This window comes from Paramormyrops kingsleyae, chromosome 3 (genome assembly GCF_048594095.1).
Source record: "Paramormyrops kingsleyae isolate MSU_618 chromosome 3, PKINGS_0.4, whole genome shotgun sequence".
NCBI lineage: Eukaryota > Metazoa > Chordata > Actinopteri > Osteoglossiformes > Mormyridae > Paramormyrops > Paramormyrops kingsleyae.
In genome coordinates, this window is record NC_132799.1 from 36,580,983 (window position 1) to 36,603,369 (window position 22,387).

Genomic DNA, 22,387 nt, shown 5'->3' on the forward strand with positions numbered 1-22,387 from the left:
CCATGGGGCTCCAGTATATGGTGTGAGTTGTCCCAAAATGTCTTTGGATGTGCTACGCAGAAAAATAAAAAATGGTAATCTGTGGTATGGCACAGCAACAGGAAAAATGTCAGAACACGTGTTCTTAGCAAGCGAAACACCAAAAGACAAAGCGAATTAAAGCTAAGTGATCATAGTGACCTGACACATAGAGAGTCAAAAGATCAAAATTGTTACCATGACATAAGTGAGAATGGAAATGTAAACAAACCCTGTGCATATGAAAGTGATCCAGCTGAAGAGAATGTGGAACCAAAGGATGAAATTGGCTGGAGATCAATAAAGCCATTTAAAAAAAAGAAAATCAAAATCTTCATAAAGAATAAGGATTGGAAAAAAATTGCACCTGCAGATGGGGAAACTAAACTGAGAAGACCCTGGACAAGCATAGTCTACAAAGAATTCAGGAAGAAAAATCCATCATGCCCAATTGCATTCAAATATCAGAAAATTTGGAGACAACACAGCAACAATTCTTGCCCTTATCTCCAGCTGAAGGCAGTGTGCACATTTTCTGATTGTCAGGCAAAATATGAGTTCATACGAAAAGAACCACCACACACCAGGAATGTTATGATCTTGGTTACATGTACTGGACAAGTAAAACATGCTAAGGCTGAAGTAAGATTTCGCCGGGCTAGTTATACACACCGTGGCAAAATTGCAAAAGCAATTAAAGATGGAGTGAGCAACTACTACTACAGCAAACTAAGATCAACTCCAGAAGCTGAGTTAATAGCTGGGAACCTTTCAGAATGTCTCACAAGGAATGTTCTGAAAACTATAGCATCTGAAATCAAAAAGAGTTCCAGGCTACATGACAATGTAGTCATGGAGCTCATGATCACTCAGAAAATACTCCGCGAATGTGACACAGAATTCTACAACTTTCCAGGGTATATGCAGCACTTGCAAATAGAACCATTTGCAGTGCACATGCATACAGAACAAGGAATGGGGATCCTTCTGTCACACCTTAGAAAGAAGAGAAACACATCTTTGTATCTTGATGCAACTGGAGGAGTAGTGACCAAGATACCAGGTCAGGTCAAGAAAGTTTTGTATTATGCCCTTGTTCTTCCCGGAGATGGTGTAAATCACCCCCCACTTCCAGTCTCAGAGCTGCTGACAAATGAACACAATGTGCCGAATATTTCCAGCTGGCTGATGAAATTTGTGTACTACATCTACAAATTTACATCCCGCCAGGTACGCCACATAGAGACAGACTTCAGCTGGGCCCTGATTCAAAGTGTGCTCCTGTCATTCATTGTCATTGTCAACTACTAGAGCCCGACCGATTTATCGGCAGGCCGATATTATCGGCCGATATTATCGGCCGATATTAGGCATTTTCCAAACTATCGGTATCGGCATTTATAATGGCCGATAAATGAATATTTAAAAAATAAAATAAAAACGGACGAAACACCCTTCAACCATGTCATGAGTGTTGGCGTTGTATAGTTTGTCCACCAGAGGGCACTCTACACCGTCCCTGTTGGCAGCACTTGTGTATAACGCGCCACACTTCCTGCAACCTGCTGATCCAGCCAGAATCGGGCAGAGAGAACCAGCTATCCGCGAGTGAGATCATCGGTGAAGTGTGTTCATGGTGAGTTGGTCACGAGACATACATTGCTTGAATAACAATTAAAAGAACATCCCCATCAGTTCTCTTAACTCAAATAAGCATGACAAAATTCGTGACTATCATGTCCAGTTTTGCTGCTGTTAAATAAGCCGAGAGTGAAGCGGAATTAGCTAGTAATTACGTTACGTTGTTACAGTGTAGTTGACTGACTGTCCTTTTAACTTTTGACAATGAGACTGAAGTATTTCTTTAATAGCGAGACAGTTATAGCAGTAAGACGTATCATCTCTCCTTGGCCTGTTATATTGAAAATGTATGTTTTACAATTTGCAGTATGACGTTATCCATTGCTAAATTATGGCTCATCATAGACTAGCTAACCACAAAGCTAGCTAATGCCACTATCAGTGGAAGACCGCTAACGTTAACATTAATGAGCTTGGAAACCACAACGAATTTATTCTGCCTAAATAAAGTAATGATTACTGTATTTATAACTAGCATATCTCTAGTTACAGTCCCTGCATTGTAAAATGTAAGTTAGACATTTGCGAGGAGTGAACATTTAGACATAGAGAAAAAGTATCAAACGTAGCTTGCGCAAAAAAGTTAGCTTTTCTTTTACATGTGTGTGAAATCCAATGACGCCAAGTGTGCGTTGCAGACTGTCGTTCAGCCGCAGCATTAACGAGTCATATAATGGATTTAGATCGCTAAATAGTAGGTTTTAGAAGGCAGGCAGCAACTGATGATTGATAAATAACTACAAATAACTAATGTTAGGGAAATCTGTTAATGTTTTGTTGCGCGTTTCTGAAATTTAACCGTCAACCTCTCTGTCATTTTTCTCTGTCAACCCATTTCGGGTAGTTTTAGTGCGTTCCATTTCCCCTCGGAACTTGTATTCCGAGTCGGATTCCGGAGTTTTGAAGTCGGAAGTGACTACATGCGCTCCCGTTTCTCGGACATCCGAGAAATATCTCGGAGCAGCACAGAGGATCCCGACATTCCCGAGTTCAGAATCCAAGATGGCTGCGCCCTTTATCAACAGAAGGGAAAGTTGTAGTCTTATACTGTTTAAGCACTACTTCTCATTTGTGGCTCATTAAATCGGTCGCACACGCTATACCGTCCAACTTATCTGTGGATGTGTTGCTACGGAGTTTTATATGTAAAGCACCGCACATACATAATGTGTTATCAACTGATATTGCTAACAATGGCAATTAACCGGGCTAGAATTGGACTTCATGATTAGTTTGATTATTTGTCGGATTTACGGTAGTTCGTGCTAATTGTAAGCGAACGAAGATAAATACTATTTAAACTGAGGTACCTTAAATCTGACAGGTGGTCCGGCTAAGCAAAAAATCTTGCTTTTTGATATGGGTCCATGGTATTGCACTTCTGTGGCAGATAGAATGCATCCGACTCATGTTCAAGATGTTCAATAAACATGTTAAGTGCATAAATATTCCCTTTTTTCTTGAGTGTTTTTGCTCATGCAAAATTAAATGTGATTAATATAGATTAAAAATGAATGATATTTAATCATGATTAATCAAAATTAATCCACAGGAACCCTGTGATTAATCTGATTAAAAATTTTAATCATTTGACAGCACTAATATATATATATATATATATATATATATATATATATATCGGCCGATATATCGGAATATCGGATTTTAAAACCAAGAAATATTTGTATCGGTATCGGCCTTCAAAATCCTTTATCGGTCGGGCTCTATCAACTACTTGGAGAGGGCACACAAAATCTGCCATCATATGGTTGAGAAGAAGGATCTCCAGAGATTCACTGTAGTGCACATCTGTGCTGCCCACATTCTGAAAGCAGTGTCCCATGCCGTCACCAATGTCACAAAAGACAAAGGCTTGCATGATTTTGCAATATTCTGCTTTGCTCTTTTGCAGAATTCTACTAGCCTGGAGAAAGCCAAGGCAATATTCTTGCAAATGTGTGTAGTATTCTTAGGTATGAAGAACACATCAGCTGTTAAAAAAGGTATTGCCAAGCTAAGCAAATGCATCCATAGGGACACTTGGGATGCAGAAGGGGAAATGTCCCTCAAAGCTCACATCCCAGAGGAAGATGACTTTCAGGGGACAGTACACACCATCACAGGCCACTCCCCCTTTACACAAGAGTTCAGGAGTGTCCATCAGAAAGCCCTAAATATTCTAAGCAATGAGGACCATTTTGATGAAGACATGAACATGTACAAGTGTGAGGGGATTGTGGATTTTTTAATGAAAATTTACTTAGGCCTTTTTCCACTATGGAGTGGTATTCTCCTTGATGACCTCTCACGCTATGTCACAGAGAGCAAAGAAGAGAAGCAAAAAGAAAATATGGCAGAGAGGAGAACCAGGGACACAAACAGCCATGTGGAAAATTGGTTTGGAATATTGAAGAATTCTATTTTGCAGAGGAAAAAAAACAATGAGGCCAGCTGATTTCATCTGCAAACCTCACTCCTCCCTCAAAGGAAGATACAGGGAACACATGATTAGACGTGGACTATCATTTACTGCTAGACCACTAAATAAAAAAAGGAAAGGGGAAGCCCTCGAGCTGTCTGAAGAGCAGTGGGCTAAACGTGTCAGCGAAACCCCTTCCAAATCCAAATACTACAGTGTCCCAGTTGCAATACCTACCCCCAAAAAGGCAAAAAAAAATAAGACAGAAAGGGATCAGGACAAATCAAGTACCAATCATGAACAGGACCTAAACAGAACTTCTAAGGCTTCCAAAACAGACAATAATCCTAAACAACACAGAAAATGGTCAGATGTAGCCATTCTACAAAATGCAGAAGAAAAGGTACTTTGCATTTCATTCGTTGTCTTATTCAGTGCATACATGCCTGAATTCCATCCATCCATTTTCTGAAACCACTTAACCCATTCAGGTTTGTGGGGGATCTGGAGCCTATGGGCGCAAGCTGGGGAACCATCCAGGATGGGGGGCCAACCCATCACAGGGTGCAATCACACATGCACACCTATAGGCAATTTGGCAATTCCAGTTAGCCTCAGCATGTTTTTGGACTGTGGGGGAAATCTAGGGTACCTGGAGGAAACCCCACGATGACACTGGGAAAACATGCAAACTCCACACACAAGGACCCTGGCGAAGGATCCAACTCAGCTCCCAGTGGTGTGAGGCTACAGTGCTGACCTCTGCACCACCATGCTGCCCCATGCCGGAATTATTTAACTTAATTCATCTTCTTTTCAAGATGCATGCACTGTGGGACGTGTCAGACAATGATGCCGTGATAGCAGTCATGTCCGCTCCAGAGAGACTGAACACACCCGTTTTGAGAGTCACAGATTTTAAAACTCTGTGTCCACATAAATGGCTAACTGGAGAGGTAAGATATTTTACAATGATAATTCTACAATGGTTTAATTCAGATGATCATATGTCTTTCAGTTGTATTTAATTTAGAATTACAATGTTAGACAAATTTGTGTTGTATTTCTATAATGCCTTTTTTCCTTTCTAATCACCATTCAAACATGAAGACCATCGAATACTACCTACAGCTTACCAAAAATCAACATAACACTGCAAAGCGCATTTTCTTATTCAGTTATTACACTGTGGGTGTCATTATGAATGGACAGGATGATGCAATACGTCGCCAATTGATGTCACAGGTAAATAATCTGACATTATGTGTTTCGTAGTATATGCAACATGGTAGGTTTGCTGTCAATAACTTTGCATGTAAGCATGTGACGCTCTTTTAATGACTGTTGCAATATCATATTTACAGTAATTGTATGTTTTGTGACATGTGTTGTATTAGGACTGGACGATATGGCAAAAATTTATATCACGATATATTTCTTAATTTTGGTCGATACGATATAATTCCGATATCGATATGGACAATATTAAAAAGCCTCAGGAAAAAACTGCCGAGGACACACACAATGGATGTCTGCAAACTGAATTTGCAAAGTCTATAATACCTCCAGGCTCCTCCTATTAAAATTATATCATTTTTTTTTTTATAAAAACAGTACAAAAAAAAAGGTTCAATTTTTATTTGTATTTAGCCTTTACAAAAAAGAAATGTGAAATAAACTATCAGATAAATAAAACTCTCAGACTCAGCTTATTAACAATAATATATTTCCATTTAAACTAGAACAGGCTGATTATTCATATACAGTCGAACCCGGTTATGTCGCTGGCCTAGGGGGTTGCCAAAAAGTGTCGAGATAACCGATGATCGAGATAACCGAAAACCAATATGGCAGCAATATATTAGCATGTGCTTGAAATTTATTTATGTGCGTTAATAACTGAGGATGTACATGCACGGGTTTTTGGTGTTTTTGGCATTGCCGCGATTTGTTTGACGCGATCGGCATGCTATAAATATGTACATACATCGGGGCCGGTTCTAGACATGCATATATGAGGGGGCAGACAGAAATGTGAAGGGGGCACATGGTGGCGACAAAGGCGGGAAAGGGGTGGGGTGGTGCTCTGGATAACTGTTTTTGTCATGTAATTGGATTGCACTTTGTCAGGCCTCTACCCTAAGACCTGTCCAACTTGGGTGTCCCACCTGAAGGCTAAGCTTCTGCTGGTGTAGCTCTTAGGGTTACCGAGGTGGTTAAAATGGTACGGTCCACACTAGGGGTGTCTGAAATCGTTTTAAATAAAATTTTCCTACAAGGTGAGGTTCTTTCTTTAAAAAAAAAAAAAAAAAAATGTTAAGACCTCCCCCCCCCCCCAAACTGCTATTTTTGTCTATTTGTGGGGTTCTTGATCGGGGGGTACTGGGGGGTACAGTACCCCCCGATCAAGACCCCCCCCCAAATAGACAAAATGATGATTTTGACGAGAGAGATTGCTGCTTCCTCTAAACCTCCCGCAATCGCGCAGCTCATTTCGCTCTGCCCTGCCTACTGAGAAACTGGCTCATTTGCATACTAACAGTGATTGGATGTTTAGCTGGGGGGAGGGTGAGTGGGGGATCTCTGCCGAGTGCCGCGTGAGCCCGCGCACAAACAGAACGCGGAGGGAAAGAGCGAACAAGAAGTGAAACTTATCATCTCGTTTGTGCCTTTTTCAATGGATTTTTCAGCTACTGCACTGTTAAAAATTTCCTGTAGAATTTACAGTAATTTACTGGCAGCAGTTCGCCAGTAACTTGCTGTAAATTAAACATACAGCAAGAATGCTGTATTAATATTTACAGTACCAGTTTATATTACTGTAAATGTATTTACAGTAAAGTATTTTTAACTGTAAAACACTATTATGACATTATTTTCTCCAGTAATGTATTTCTTTAAAAAAAAATTATTTGTAATTCATTGTCCATTTGTCTTACAGTAAAGCTGCACTCTAAAATACTGTATTGCCTCAGTAAATGATAAAAAATAAAAACATTACACCATTGTCATTGCTTAATTGTTCGACTGTATTAAAAATGATGCAATAACCTTCCAGTATTTCTGCAGACTGAACTTTAAGTTTTCTTCACAAACTTAAATCTGCAGTAACATTTATACAGTACATAAGTTTCAGCATTTTCAGTTAATGAACAAATTCAGTCCTAGGAACAATTAAAAAAACATACTAATTCAAAAGATTCTCCTGCATACGATACATTTGCTCACTGTAGCAACTGTTCAAACCTGTAGTAACATTTAACACAGGAGTTTCAAATTACAGCATTTTACACCAATTAACAAATACATTATTTTTTTTCTTACAAATTCAAACAACTCTTTAAGCAGAACGTTTGCTTGTAGTAGCAACTGTTCACATAACAGCATTTTAAACCAATTAATGAATAAATTCAGTCATAAGAACAATTTTTAAAAATATTACAAATTCAAAACATTCTTCTGAATAGAATGTGTTTGCTCATAGTAGCAACTGTTCAAACCCTTTAGAAACATTTATACACAAGTTTTACATTACAGCATAAACCAATTCGTGAACAAATTCAGTCATAAGAACAATATTTAAAACTTGAACATTCAAAAAAAGTTGAGTTTTGCCATACAGAGACAAATGAGGATTTCTGGATTGAGGGTTCAGGCCAGTAGGTTCAAGCACATGAAGGTTTAGTTCTTTCTTCGTACTTCAAAAAAAAATCTTGCCTGAATAGAATGTATTTGCTCTTTGTACCTTAATAGTTCTGCCAGCTGAAATCCAAGAACTCCTTAATGAAGGAGGACACATGAGGGTTCAGGCCTGAGTTCTTTCTTTGAACAATCCTCCCACTTCTTTTGCTGACTTGGAACTTTGAGGAGCACTTGCTGTTGTCTGGGTTTATCCTCACAAAGAACCTTCACATTAAAGAAATAAGTAATTACATCATTTGATATGTTATCATCAAGAAGAAGAAAAAAAAAATATATTTTCTCTTTTCTTTTTTCATCTATCCATCCATTCAAACCAAATTCTTAAGTGTTAGAAGCATAAAAGTCATCCTTATGATTTGAGAGGTTTAAAGGCCAAAGTATACTTCACTTTTTATGCATACGCGAGGGACTGCGCACTGTGCGCATGATGCAAATTTCGTCATTATTTATCATACTAGTGTGCTTGAATACTTAACCAGTAAGTGTGTTTGTGGTCAAGAATGACCAACCCTCCCCCTCCTCAGTCATTTTTGAGCAATATAAGCTCAGAGGCCTATGATCAGTTTGTTTAAAAAAAAAACAAAAAAAAAACCTTTGGACAAAGAAAAGAAAAGAAAAAAAAAAAAGATTAAATCCTGTATTACGCCCTATGGCACATTTTGAACTGCGAGAGGCATTAAACATTCTTCCGAAGCCAAATACAGAACGCAGTCCAGCAGACGCTGGATGTTTTCTTTTAAACATGGATATTTTTCTTAAACTCATTGCACAGATATGACTGTGATTGGCTACAATTACCAGCGCTTCATGCTTCTCACTGAGCTCTCACACAGCAGCACAACTGGAGCACTTGAAAGCCACGTCTGTCAGTGGATCCATCTATATGCAGATGTATTAGGGATCCTCTGACAGATGCTGCTTTCAAACGCTGTCATTGTGCTCCTGTGTGAGCGCTTGGTCAGGAGTGTGAAGCTCTGCTCATTGTAGCCAATTACAGACCTATCTATTGCGCATGTGAACACTATGGCCAATCAGCAATGTTTAAGAATCGGTTCAACAGCGTTCAAATGTGAGTGGGAAATGGACGTTTTTAAAAATTCTGTATTGTGTGGTACCGAATCAGTACTTTTGACAACATTACTGAAGTATAACCAAATGTTATAGAATACTATAAGATGTACTTACCTCTGTATAAACTCCAAAGTAGTGGCTGCTTCCACTTGGTACTCAAGGTTAAGCACATAATAGGAACCAAAAAGAACAGCAAACGCAGAAGACAAATCTGGTAGGTCAGACTCAGGAATAAAGACTTTGCCTTCAACTGACAGCATCCATTTTTTGCTGCATATAACCGAACCCCCTACCAAAAACAAAACAAATGTAATAATAAAAAATTATTATTATTATTATTATTATTATTATTATTATACATAAACATTTTACATTTGATTTCATTACAGTAACAATATGTTGGAGCTTTTCATTAATTTAAAGCAGGGATGTGGAACCTTAATCCTGGAGGAACGTTTAGCTCCATACCTAATACTGTTATAATTAAAAAAAATATTATAATTATTTATTACAATTTAAAAAAAAAATGAAATAATAATAATAATACCTACCTGTTTCTTGAAAACCTTAATTAGATTGTTTAGGTGTGTTGGATTAGGGTTGGAGCTAAAATCAATGTTCCCAGCCCCTGATTTAATGGGATAGTTCTCACAAAAATTAAAATTAACCCATGATTTATTCACCCTCAAGCATCTTAAGATATGTATTTAATAATGTATCTTAAGAATGTATTTGACTTTCTTCTTTCAGACAAATACAATTAGAGTTAATATGAAATTTTAAGTGGCTCTTCCAAGCATTATAATGGGAGTGAATGAAAGATCAGATTTTGAAGCTCAGAAAGCAAAAGTGCTTCCATCTATCCATCCATCCATCATAAAACTACTCTACATAGCTCTGGGGGTTACTAACATTTTGTAAGAGAAATTTCCAAATCTAAAACTTAAAACAAAACATCCAGCTTCTGGCAGATTCCAACTTACAAAAAATGCATAACGCCTCTCTGAGTTCAAAACCAATGCAACGCATGACGCTGATCATGGCGTAAGCATTTTGAACTGTGAGAGACGTTACACAATCTTTGTAAGTTACGGTCCGCCAGAAGCTGGATGTTTTGCTTTATAATTTTAAATATGGATTTTTTTTCCCCCCATCGATTCACTTCAGAAGACCTTTAGTAAGGAGCCGTGTAGAGCTGTTTTATGGTGAATGGATAGACTTTTTTTTTGAGCTTCAAAATCTCATCTTCCATTCACTCCCATTATAAAGCTTGGAAGAGCCGGGATACATTTTATTATAACTCAGACTGTGTTCATCTGAAAGAAGAAAGTCATATACATCTAGGATGGCTTGAAGTAAATCATGGGGTAATTTTCATTTTTGGGAGAATTATCCCTTTAAGGGTACGTTTACCAAAGAAATGACAATCATTTACTTATCCTTGTTTTTTAAAACTTTTTGATGAGATGTTAAGCAAAATGTTACACATGGAGAGCTATGGACCATCCCTTAAATGTTGCTAAATCATGAATTAAAGTATCTTACCAAGCATGATCAACCTTGGAGCAGAAGGAAGTGAAAGCCTGGTCTCTGCATCTGCTGGAGTTGTTGTGACCTAAACACACAGAAACACAGTTTTTGTAACTGTCAGTTACTTCAATTATATAAATGAAAAACAACAACAAAAAAACACAATAATAATAATAATAATAATAATATTATACTTACATCAGCTGAAAGGAACAGCGATTCCTCCTTTTCTTTGAAGTGGGCCATCATCAACAGTACAGCTGCCAGGCCTTGGTCAACATCTCTGCCTTCTCTGTCAATCTCTCTAAGGACAGTTCGAACTTCTTTTCCCCACCTGGAAGTTTGATTTTTGAAGAAGCACAGAATCCTTTCCCCTTTGGTACAAAGGGATTCCTTTAATCTGAGGTCAAGATCAATCCCAGTCAGTTCCTTGAAATGAGCGCATAAGAATCTCTTCATGAAGAGAAAAGGCCACCTTGCCTGAAGATCTGAAATACTGGATGGAGGTCTGGCATTAATGCTGTGGCGTTGTGCAACAAATGTCAATTTCATTAATTCTTGGACCTTGTTGCGCTCAGCTGCACGAGGTCCTTCTTGGGAAAAGAGACTAAGCATCTCATTTCTCTTTAACTCTAAAGACTCAAAATGTTCTCCTTCAGGAAATTCAGCAGGGTTCCAGTTCACACAACCATAGCTATCGAGTTTAGCCGATTTAGATGTTGAGGGCTGGCTATCATCCATTTCACCTTCTGTTCGTTTAGGTTTTCTAAGTCGAGCCATTGTATTGTTCCGGTTAAGATGTTCCACCCTTGTCTTCAGCTGACACAGCAAAGAGTAGTAACCACACCCGATTAACTCCCCCTCTTCTGTTTTGTCACTAAAACTGTGTGGATACTTTTGGATGACTGACTGTGCAATTTGTGAACATTGCTGCTTGCTTGGATTTAAACACACCTCTCTGATGGAATCCACAATCACCCTAACCATGTGTCTTCTATCTGAGGCTTCAGGTCGCTTTCCTTGAGCAAGACATGTCTGTAAATTTGGTGTCATCTTACCCCAGGGTATCTGAAAATCTGACAACCATGTTGCACTTTGAACTGGGACTGGAATGAATGTGGGACTCTGACTGGTAACTGAACTGGATCCATGACACTGCACAGTGAATGTTGAAGGGTTGGGAGTAGCTAGAACATTTTCGTTACCTAAATGAAATATTGAACAAAAATATTGATTAATAGAAAAAAAAAATAAAAAATGACAAAGTATTTAATAACAGCACATTAATGATTTGAAAAATGTACATATTTCTTCATTGATCATGGGCATGCCTTAAAGCCCACATAATCTATTTTTAATACTGTTTGTTACATATATAAATTACTAACACCTGCATTTGAACAAATTAATTATTCTCCTGCAATCTATAGGTATTTTACATATATACAAATGACTAACCTCTGTTTCTGAAGTAATTAATTACTTTCCTGCAATCTATTGGTATATTACATATATAGTTGTGCTCATAAGTTTACATATTCCATGCAGACTATGAAAACTGTTAATCATAAAAATAAATAAATAAATAAAAGGGATCACAGAAATTGCATATTTTTATTCAGTACTGTCCCAAATAAGCCATTTCACATAACAAACGTTTATATAGATTCCACAAGACAACAGGACTTGATTTTACAAAAACTACCCCATTCAAAAGTTTACATACCCTTGAATCATAATATAGTGTGTTGTTTTCTGGATGATCTATGATTATTTTTGTGATTGTTGTTCATCGTGACTCCCTTAAGCAGTTCATCTGCCTGCTCTTCTTTAGAAAAATCCCCCAGAACCTGCAAATTCTTTGGTTTTCCAGCATTTGCATATTTGAACCCTTTCCAAAAGTGAATGTATGATTTTGAATTCTGTCTTTTCACAATGAGAACAAATGAGGGACACATATATAACTAATACAAAAGATGAAAACATTCACTGATGGTCATGAAAGGAACACAAACTTTTTGAATTGAATGATCATTGTAAATTGTACTTATATTGTCTACTGGCAGACATGTTAATATATATGTAGTTTCTGAAGTGCAATACTAAATGAGGAACAAAATCTGTAAACATAATGAGAAAAACTACTTTTAATGCATTGTGTTGCCTTCTTAAGCATCTGTAAATGTTTTCATGTTTTGTAATAGTTATGTATGAGTTCCTCAATTTTTCTCAGTGTTAAAAGATGGATCTAAAAATCATACATTCGCTTTTGGAAAGTGTTCACATATGCAGAAGATGCTGGAAAACCAAATAATGTGCAGGAGCTGAAGGATTTTTCTGAAGAACAGCAGGCAGATGACCTGCCCAGGACAAACAAGCGACTCATGAACAATACACAAAAGACAAAAACAGTTGTGGATCATTCAGGAAACGACACACAGTATTAAGATTCAAAAGTATGTGAACTTTTGAATGGGGTCATTTATATAAATTCAGTTAAAATTTTGTCTTCTGGAGAATATATGAACATCTCTGATGTTAAATAGTTTATTCAGGACAGTACTAAATAAATAAAAATACATACAGCTTTCGAGTTTCCTTTTTATTTTGTTAAAATTATTAACATTTAGTATATTATGCAAGGGTACGTAAACTTATGGGCACAACTGTATACAAATGACTAACCTCTGCTTTTGAAGAAATTAATTAATTTCCTGCAATCTATTGGTGAAAGGAAGTCTTTGACGTCATCTAATGTGACATATTGGAGATCATCATCTGTTTTCACACCAATTCTTCTTAATTCTGATGTCAAGTCATTCAGTTGATCTTTATCCAGCATTGGGAGGGCACTTCTAATGACAGCTTCCATCTTTTACCTTTTTACCCTAGACAAACAGAATGGTGAAGTGCAACAAAATTAGCATCAAATCGTTTGTACACTGGCAGGGGGTAATAGTCAGCTAGATTCTCTACGTTTACACACAAATATTCAGGATTTGACTCTTGCTGCAGACAATGCAGACCCAGATCAATAACTGTTACTGATTTACACTTTTCAACAACAAAGAATAAGTCTGAGAAGTGTATCAGAATCATTTCAATTTTCCCAAATGTGTACACATCATCTGTGTGATCTACCACAACAACCGTCGACGTTTTGTATGTGGTTCCTTTGTATGTAACAGTTGATGTGACAAATGTGGAGTCAAGAAGGCCTTGCATCCTTACAGCTGCTTGAATGCAGGTGTTGTATACATGACTGTGAAACTCATCTGCTTCACCTACTTGCATATTTGGGGAAAAGATGGAGCTAGCACTCAAATAGGCTTGCAATAATTGATGTCTGTCAGCTAGCGAACTCCCTAGGTTTTTAAAATTTCGCAATTTTCTGGCACACTGTTTAAAATAGCTGTGCTTGCTTTCGAATCGTAAACTCCATAGCCTAACCAGTGGTCCGAATTTGAGTGTGAGTTCAGCGTAGTGAAGCAAATAATGATGCTTTGGTTTAAGTGGTGCATCTGGAAACAAAGCAGCTCTTAAGTGCACATATTCTTCAATTAGGCATTTCATATAGGCTATTTGATCATGATGGATTTTCGGTGCACATATGATTTCAACAAGCTCTCTCAACTTCAAGCACAACTGCCAAATTTCATCATCAAGTGGATTTTTAATTCGATCCCCAATTAATAATGGAAGTAATCGAAGCAGACACCAGTTCTGGGCTGCATGTCCTGACAACTTTGAACCATCAGGTTTTACTTCACATGGCTTATTGTTCATGTCACTTCCACTGTACTTGAAGCTCGATATGTTCCTGTTTAGCTGGACATAGCTAAAATGCTTACCTACAGTGACAAGTTGTTTTATATATAAAGCCAGATCTGATGACACGACCCCCTCAAAAAGATCGTGTGCCAAGCATGGAGGAAGCCCAGGATCACACACATGAAAGTGTTTTAGGCAGTTGAACGCAGAGTCAAACTTGACACCATCACAAATTTCTTGTCCTTCAGACACTGACAAACTGTCTTTGTAACTCTGTTTTGTTCTTGTTGGACCTAATTCTGTGCCTTTGCTTTTAAACATGTCTCTGTTTACAAGACAGTAACGACAGAAATGTGTACTTTTACTAAAATTTTCAGTGAAACCACCGATGCAGTGCGACCCCAAGTTATCGCCAACAATGGCAATCACTGTTCCCCTGACTGTCTCTCCATTCTCCAGTACAATTCCAAATTCCTCCATGTCCTTCAGATCACTCAAAAGAGGACTGAAAACTTGTTGCTGCCCAAAAAACTTAAAATCTTCCTCTCTGCAAAGCATGACCAACTGCATAGGATCAATAGACGATCTATTGTGAGGACAGATTTCTGAAAGTGTCATGTACATAGCAACCAGCTTGTGCTTTTTTCTTCCAGAGCCAAGGGGATTAACTACCTCAAATGCGTCTTGATATAAAATCAGAGACACAACTGATGAATACTCTTTGTAAAGTGTATTTTCTTGAAATTTTCTCCCATCCCTTATATCCTGCAGTACATGAGGATTTTGTGGTGTGTGCCTCTTGGCCTCATCATACTGTTCTTTAACAGATCCATTGTTCAGAAATGCCTTCAGAGTTTTATTTACTGGTACGTACTGGAAATAGCGCTCCTTCCCAGATGCATCACAGCCTAGGTACACTTGCACAGGCTCTACATAATTGAAATGTTTTTTGAAAAAGGACTTCCGTGTCTGATCTGATTTAAAATATCCCTCATTATACATCTTAAGTAAGTTTTCTTTAGATAACCCACTTATTATTTCATTTATTTGAGAGTCTGGAATTTTTAGCTTTGCCAATTCTTCATGAACTTTGGACAAGACGTGTGTCATGCTATTTGTATGCACCTCCATGAACTCATCAATTAAAATCTGAATTGTTGTGGCTGGCAGAATCATTTTTGATTGCATCCTCAAATAAAATAAAGCCAAATTAGTCAGAAATGTGTCTTTGTCAAGCTGAATGGCTGGACCATCTTGAAATTCCACATCATCAAAGCCTTCCCCAAGATCATTCACATCTGGCACAGCAACAGAGATCTCAGTAATATTTGCACAGACGGATTTCTGAAAATCACATTTATGCTTTCTACTGAGGTGTGCTGAAAATGATGACTTGACTCTAAAATACTTTTTACAGCCAATCATCGGACATTCAACTTTTTTACCATCTCGAATGTGCCACTTCAGGTGTTCACAAAGCCTGGCGAATTTAGTCGTCACGAATGTACAACCTTCAACGCTGCATTGAGAATTTAAATCATGTTGTTCAGATCTGTTCTTTATTTTTGCGGCCTTTCTGTGTTTGCGGTACATATGCGACTGAAGTGCAGAGAGGCTTTGAAACGTGCATGGGCATTCAGAAACTGCACACGAAAACCTGAAGTTCGCCATGTTTTTGTGCCCTTTTGCATGATTAATAAAGGCGTATAATGTCTCCACAGAGACGCCACAGTGTTTGCATAAGAACATCGCGGGTTTTATGCTAGCAATAAATGCATGCTGTACATTTGTATGGGGAAATAAGTTAACAGCAAGCGATCATATCACAAACTAAACCCACAAAAGCTTGGTCTGTCAGCTAAAGTTAAAAACGTTAGATGAACACTCACCTGCACCCAACGTGGTCAAACGTAGGACAGAGACCGTTTATGCTTATATTTCGATGCTGATTTATTCCTTAAAAAGGAAAGAAAATAAAGAAATGTTCATTTATTTCACAGAAGTTAAGTTTTCTTCAATTTAAATCGCGTTTCCGCCACAAAGTTGTTTAACGTTAGCTCTCTGAGCTCGCCTCTACACCATAGTCTGAGGTAACGTTACTGTGCGTCATTAAGTGACGCACAGACGCAAGTTTTGATCTGTTTTTATTTACTTTTTAAATAATTAAACCCAAAAATATAGACGAAATCTAGAAGAAACACAGGAATATTTCTGCACACCTTTGCAGCTGTCAGGTCCTTGCATCTGTGTCTTGGTGTTCTTCTTCCAGGCGGTAATAAAGGCCTTTCTGTGATTGGTCAGGTTTCGCGCTCTTTTGGTCAGGTTTCGCGCTCTTTTTACAGTAAATAAAAAAATACTGTATTTTAATGGCGCCAAGGGGATATTTCCCATAATGCAACTTTAAAATACAGTAGCATACTGTATAGCTGTCCTGCAGTAAAATACAGTTCATTTTACAGTTAAATACTGTGAAATTTACAGAAATTGCTAACAGTGTGTAGTAAATCTTGTCCATATTCAGTTTGTGGGTAATTATTATTTTCTTCCTCAACTTCTAAAAGTTTGATTTAAGGGGGCAGGACGTTTGCTTAAGGGGGCGTTGCCCCTTCTTGCCCCAGTGTAGAGCCGGCCCCGACATACATTGCTTAACAAAAGGCATATGTGCACCAACTAACAGCAGAGATTTACCAGTATACAATAAAAACCACCGTTGTTTCTAGATACAAACCTTTAATTATATTCTCTAACATTGAAAACACAAAGATCGCTCACAAAATCACAAAAAACCTGCGGGGTGTACTTAGCCTTGTCGTTTTCACAAAAAGCTAACCAGTGTCAAAATTAAATTCACGAGTCATTTCCCTCTGACACAGCTCTGAAAAGTATCATACACGGGGTTACTATGGTTTCTTTACAAAGTCTAAAATGCTTTGTTGCTTTTGCTTTTAACAGTCTGCTTGAAAACAAATGCTTCAATATGATTTATGCTGTCTAAAAAAGTTTTACCTGGATCGCGTTTCACAGCTGCGTTGTTCAGCAAATTACCATGCAAATGCGATTTGAATACGCGCTGTTTAGCACTTGTGATACATTTTTAAAAGCCGGCGAATCGTCCTGGGGATGGAGATAACCGATGTTAAGTGGCGATTTTGGCCCTCTTTTGTGCTCAAGATATTAGGGTTCGGCGACATAAAAGAATCGACATAACCGATGAGAAAATGCTAAGACAAAGGGGAATTTGGCGGTTCCCTCTATACATTTGGTATATTCAAATGTATATCGAAATATTGGAAATGTGTTTAAAAATCGTATCACCGTTATTGAAAAAAATTCTATCGCGATATATATTGATATCGAATTATTGTCCAGCCCTATGTTGTATCCACAGGTGAATTTTGATGATTATGATGCAGCAGTGGAAGTCCTTAATGTGAATCAACACTGGAAATTGTTGGTGAGTTTTATCTTACCATAATCTTGCCATAACCAAAACAGGAGTGACAGATAACAAATGTAAAAATAATGCATAATGAATTGTAGGCTAAATATCGAAGTGTTGTATACTATTATGCCAAATGAATATAACTTTAGTTGCAGTTAATAATTTACTCTGTATTACGTATTAATTCACAATAATGCTGTACTATGTGTTATATTTATATAAGTACTTCACCAAAAAATATTTTGAATACTTATCACTTCAAAAATACATTGAACAGCAAGCTACAAAGATAAAATCTATTTGTTCTCAAAATCTATTTGTTGACAAGTTCATAGCAATGTAATGGAAATAATGAACACAATCAAACTTTTGTTTTTCCTCCAGTTTCTCAACGTTGCTTCAAAAGAAGCATTGATTATTGATCCTATGAGTCTAAATGAACAAGCTGATTCAAAGGAAGCAGGGCAAAAATTTAGGTATTTAAAAATTGTGAATTGATATTATAATATAAACAGCGGCAATGGATAATTTACCGGATTCATTGTAACCTGTAAGACTGTTCTTGTGTTTAGGAAATACTTCCAAATGCGCCACAACATTCTGGGGAGAAAGGAATGGTGCTGCCACAGATGGAATCCGGCCACAGTCCCCCACACACATCAACAGGATGGGAGCAGTTGTGGTGTTTTTGTCATGAAGGTCAAAGACAATAATTAGAATATTACTGCAATAGCCTATATTTTGAAAGTGTTTAATGCTGTTTTACTAAACTTTTAGCTTAAAAGCTTTATTTTATGTTTTATTAAGCTGTGAAAGTTTTCACGTAAAATTGGCAGCTAATACGAGTTATGTCACAATGTTATGCATGTACTGTCTATTTTCAGATTGGAGAGGAAATCCTAAAGATGTTCCCCGATATACCAAGTCAAATCAACATAGATGGAACGCTAAATGGTGTCAAGCGTTTGCGGGAAAGGATAGCAACCACCATTTTGGCCTCCTCGGGCAAGATTTTTTATTTTTATTAAATTAGTCATGCACATTGCTTAAGTCAGCTTTGGCAAAATGGAGGGGTTGGTCTATGGATATAGAATGGGACGTCTTAAAAGTTCCTGTAGCTGTAATGGCCAGGTGTCCCCATACTTTTGTCTGTATAGTTCATGTTGGTTCATAAAAAGTCTTTCATTTCATCCTTACCTCTTTCTCTTCCTCATTATTGTGAAATTTTACATGAATGTCTGTTGATAGTTATGTCTCATTTATAGTTGACGATTTACATTTGAAATAAAATTATACGTGTCACAAAACTACAGAATAGTTAGTTTAGTCTTGGTCATTTAGTCTCAATTTCTGTAAAATAAAGAAAGTAGAAAATAAGTCAAAATTTATATACCATCTTCCAAATAACAGAGCCAGTGAAGGATGTTTGCCAGTTGTGTGGCCTGAAAGAGACGGCAGGGAAATCACTTTGGGTATGTATATTATACTTAAAATATATTATTAAAAAATTATATTAAACTACTAAAATATACAGAATGTGACAGCATGAAGGACTAATATTTATATTCTGTTTTGAAATTAAAATAAAAATGACATGAATTTAATTTGTAAATGAATTGTTGTCATACAGATTCAGTGTGATGCTTGCATGCTTTGGACTCATATGAAGTGCACAGACCTGACTCAGGAGGAAATAAAGTCAATCACTAATAGCAACAGTAAATGGTTTTGTCAATACTTTACAAATGCAATTTAACTGTTGTCACATGTGAAAGGAAATGTTTTCATTGTTTTGAAAATGATTAAAAATATTTCAAGAAAGGCACTGCACTATTATTGTATTTATATATTTAATTAGTCCACAGGTTGTGGTGTTCAAATCTTAAGTTTGATATGTTCATGAAAGACTCAGAATAAATATTAAAAAAGGCAAAATGAATGACAATGAACAAATATAAATATCACATTACATTACTTTTGAAACTGTTTAATTGGTCATGACTGATGTTAAATCTTTTATTTTTACAAGGTAAATTGTACAAAATATTACTGAAATTTCTGTTTGGTAAAACAAAGCTGTTAAATGTCAAGTAAAAACATATTATTCAATTAAGCTTTTGAAATTAATTTAAATCAAACCACAATACAAATATTTGGGTCTCTCCTCTAATGAGCAAGTTGACTGTGATAGTAATAGACAGAAATGGAGAATCCTGTGGTAATCAATAAGTCTGAAAAGGGAAATGCATCCCCTTTTGGGTGCACTGGATTGCAATTAATGAACTGTGGAAGTGTGACTCTCAATTTGTGAAGATTTCTTTCAAGGCAAATTTTATGAAAAGTTACGAATGGTCTCACTTGACAACTTCATGGCACAATGGGAGAACTTCCATACATGCCAATAAATTACTGACTGTTACTTGCTGTTCTCAGCAGGATGCCAATGCCATAAAATATCCCAATTTAAATAAGACACCAAATACTGCACATAAACGTCATCTTTTCTGCTACTTTTCAGGTATGTAATATTGGTCACATATCTTTTAAAGAAAATTATAATTTCAGACATTTTTAACACAACGTAACATGTCTAACACCACACTACTTAAGAGTAAATTGTTATTAAAAAGTACATTTTAAAAGAGTAAGACATTGTGATTCACGAGGGTATGTTCATTATTAGTGAGGTTCATGTGTAAAAACAGTGCTTTTTCCCACCAGCTGCCTAATACACACACTGACCTATGACTGACTGACCACATTTGATTTGTGAAAAAATTCACAAATCAGACTGATCAATTTGAGCCTAGTTTGGTCCTTCTGGGCCACATTGTCAGGGTGTTCTGGCCACTGGTCTGTGATGCAGCCCATGTATTGCTATGGCATGTGACATGTGTTTTTAATCCCTTCTGTCTCAGCGCTTATCAGTCACTGGCAGACGAACTGAGGACTGTGAAAAAATTCACAAATCAGACTGGTCAGATTGAACCTGCCTGGACCTGTTTATATGGTGAAGTTTTTTTATTATTCGCGTTTGACAATAAAAAGGCAAAGTATAATATTCGCAGATTTCGGGATTGGAAATGACGTCATCCGAATTCACAAATCACGAATAACAAAATGCCACTGTGTTTACTAGTTTACCTCACCGCACTGTCGAGATAAACTCAAAGGAATGCCGAATCACAAACTGCAAACTAACTTTACCGCGGTTCATGAGACATACCGCTGCCCTCGGACCGCGTGCACAAAACGTTAGCGTGTTGCTAACGAGAAAAGTCAACTTAAATTAACCAAAGCTTTGTAACCAAGACTGTGCAACCAAGTGTAATGTATAACTAAATATAATGTATAACAAACGTCCTCATAACTTGAAAACCGCGGCTTTTGAAAATGGCTTTGCCAAGATCAACCTGCCCTCAAAAGATTCGCTCTGATTGGATTTCCCCACAAAAGGGTAGTTCTTATTGGATCTCTTCTCCATTCGTCCCGCCCCAACATTTTCCTCTAGTTTTTATTCGTTGACTAAAGTGTCAGTTAAATTTCGTCATCGTCTTCGTCATCATATCTGACTTTTAATTTAGTTTTCGCCTGTAAAAAATGTTCGTTGACGAATGTTTTTCGTCATAGTCTTCGTCAACGAAATTAACACTGCCTGGGCCTTCAGAACCCTACACCACTAATAAGAGACCATATTAATGTAGAAAAATAGCCAGTTAAAATACCAAACCTGACCTCAAAAATCACCTTTTAGACAGCTTACTCTGAGTTTCAAAAGTAACGTGCGCCAGCATAAGTAGTTATAAAATACGCAAATATAAGTAATCCATCACATGCAATCATCATTTTATCAGCATTTTCATCGTTAGCTTTTTAAGCTAATGTTAACCAGCTCTTAGCAAAAGAATAATAACATGCTCATTGCCTCAGACTAGTTTATCAAAGTAAATCCTGTTAACCAAATAAATGTTAAACAATCTTACCTTTGGAATAAGTGCAGTGAAAAATCTTCCAAAATTCTTCTTTTGTGCGCCGGATTGCTTCACCAATACTGCCGCCGAAACATTTTTTTGAAACTCCCGCCTAATGTTCAGCTTCTTGGTCCCGCCCCCTCTGTTTCTTTAGACCCGCCTCCTCTACGATTTGACTGGTTATTTCTCTGAACCAATCAACTTTCGTTCTGCCCTCAGAACGTTTTTGAGTAAGTAAAACTCCCAGGAGCCTATTAAGGACCATATAAGCCCGATTAAGGTAGGGTTGGAATGAAAACATTCTGGCATGTGGGTCGCCAGGAACAGGATTGAGAACCACTGTTGTAAAGGCTTCTTCTTTTTGCTTTCGCAGTGGCGAAGTCTATTTTGTGTCTTGCTATTGCTCCCGCTTTACTAATGCTGCTTGATATCATCCAGTATGCAAGTTATTCTGTTACTGTCTCTCTGTATCTGACGACCGCCTCCAGCTTAAACAGCATACAGTAACTGCAACATGTGTGCATGTCTCTGCTAACCCAGCCATACAAGTACAGTGAGCAGAGGATATGGCTCCTGAGGGCTCGATGATGGCCCATGGCTTGAGAAGCGTGTAAGATAGATAACACATAGACAGACAACAACAGTTTACCACAGTGTTAAATTATTCAGTATATTATGCTTCATTTGTAAGGCTGTCTACATGATTACAGTCAACTTCACCTTATAATTACTAATAACTTGAATATGTTAGCTTACAGTGACGACTGTGTTGTCGCAGTCCTGCATTTGAAATGTAGACAGATCACGCACCCAACCATTGAT

The 22,387-nt window shown here is 37.3% G+C and overlaps 2 long non-coding RNA genes across 6 annotated transcripts; one reads left to right on the forward strand and one right to left on the reverse strand.

The window, feature by feature from the left end:
• The first annotated feature begins 3,593 nt into the window (after nucleotides 1-3,593).
• On the forward strand, nucleotides 3,594-19,415 carry LOC111838711 (uncharacterized). 2 transcript variants are annotated; one of them, XR_011989642.1, is made up of 9 exons: nucleotides 3,594-4,481; nucleotides 4,900-5,034; nucleotides 5,189-5,323; nucleotides 17,541-17,606; nucleotides 17,979-18,070; nucleotides 18,167-18,293; nucleotides 18,479-18,599; nucleotides 19,005-19,066; nucleotides 19,225-19,415. It is a non-coding gene; the product is annotated as an uncharacterized lncRNA (long non-coding RNA). The 2 variants fall into 2 exon arrangements; XR_011989643.1 differs by lacking the exons at nucleotides 3,594-4,481; nucleotides 4,900-5,034; nucleotides 5,189-5,323 and adding an exon at nucleotides 16,571-16,680.
• Nucleotides 7,090-21,716, reverse strand: LOC140588292 (uncharacterized). 4 transcript variants are annotated; one of them, XR_011989641.1, is made up of 9 exons: nucleotides 21,578-21,708; nucleotides 18,988-19,036; nucleotides 16,372-16,484; nucleotides 16,042-16,108; nucleotides 13,067-13,269; nucleotides 10,580-10,715; nucleotides 10,397-10,466; nucleotides 8,966-9,140; nucleotides 7,090-7,984 (listed from the first exon to the last, which is right to left on the reverse strand). It is a non-coding gene; the product is annotated as an uncharacterized lncRNA (long non-coding RNA). The 4 variants fall into 4 exon arrangements; XR_011989640.1 differs by having other exon boundaries at nucleotides 10,580-11,586; nucleotides 21,578-21,705; XR_011989638.1 differs by having other exon boundaries at nucleotides 10,580-13,269; nucleotides 21,578-21,716.
• Between the last annotated feature and the right edge of the window lie 671 nt (nucleotides 21,717-22,387).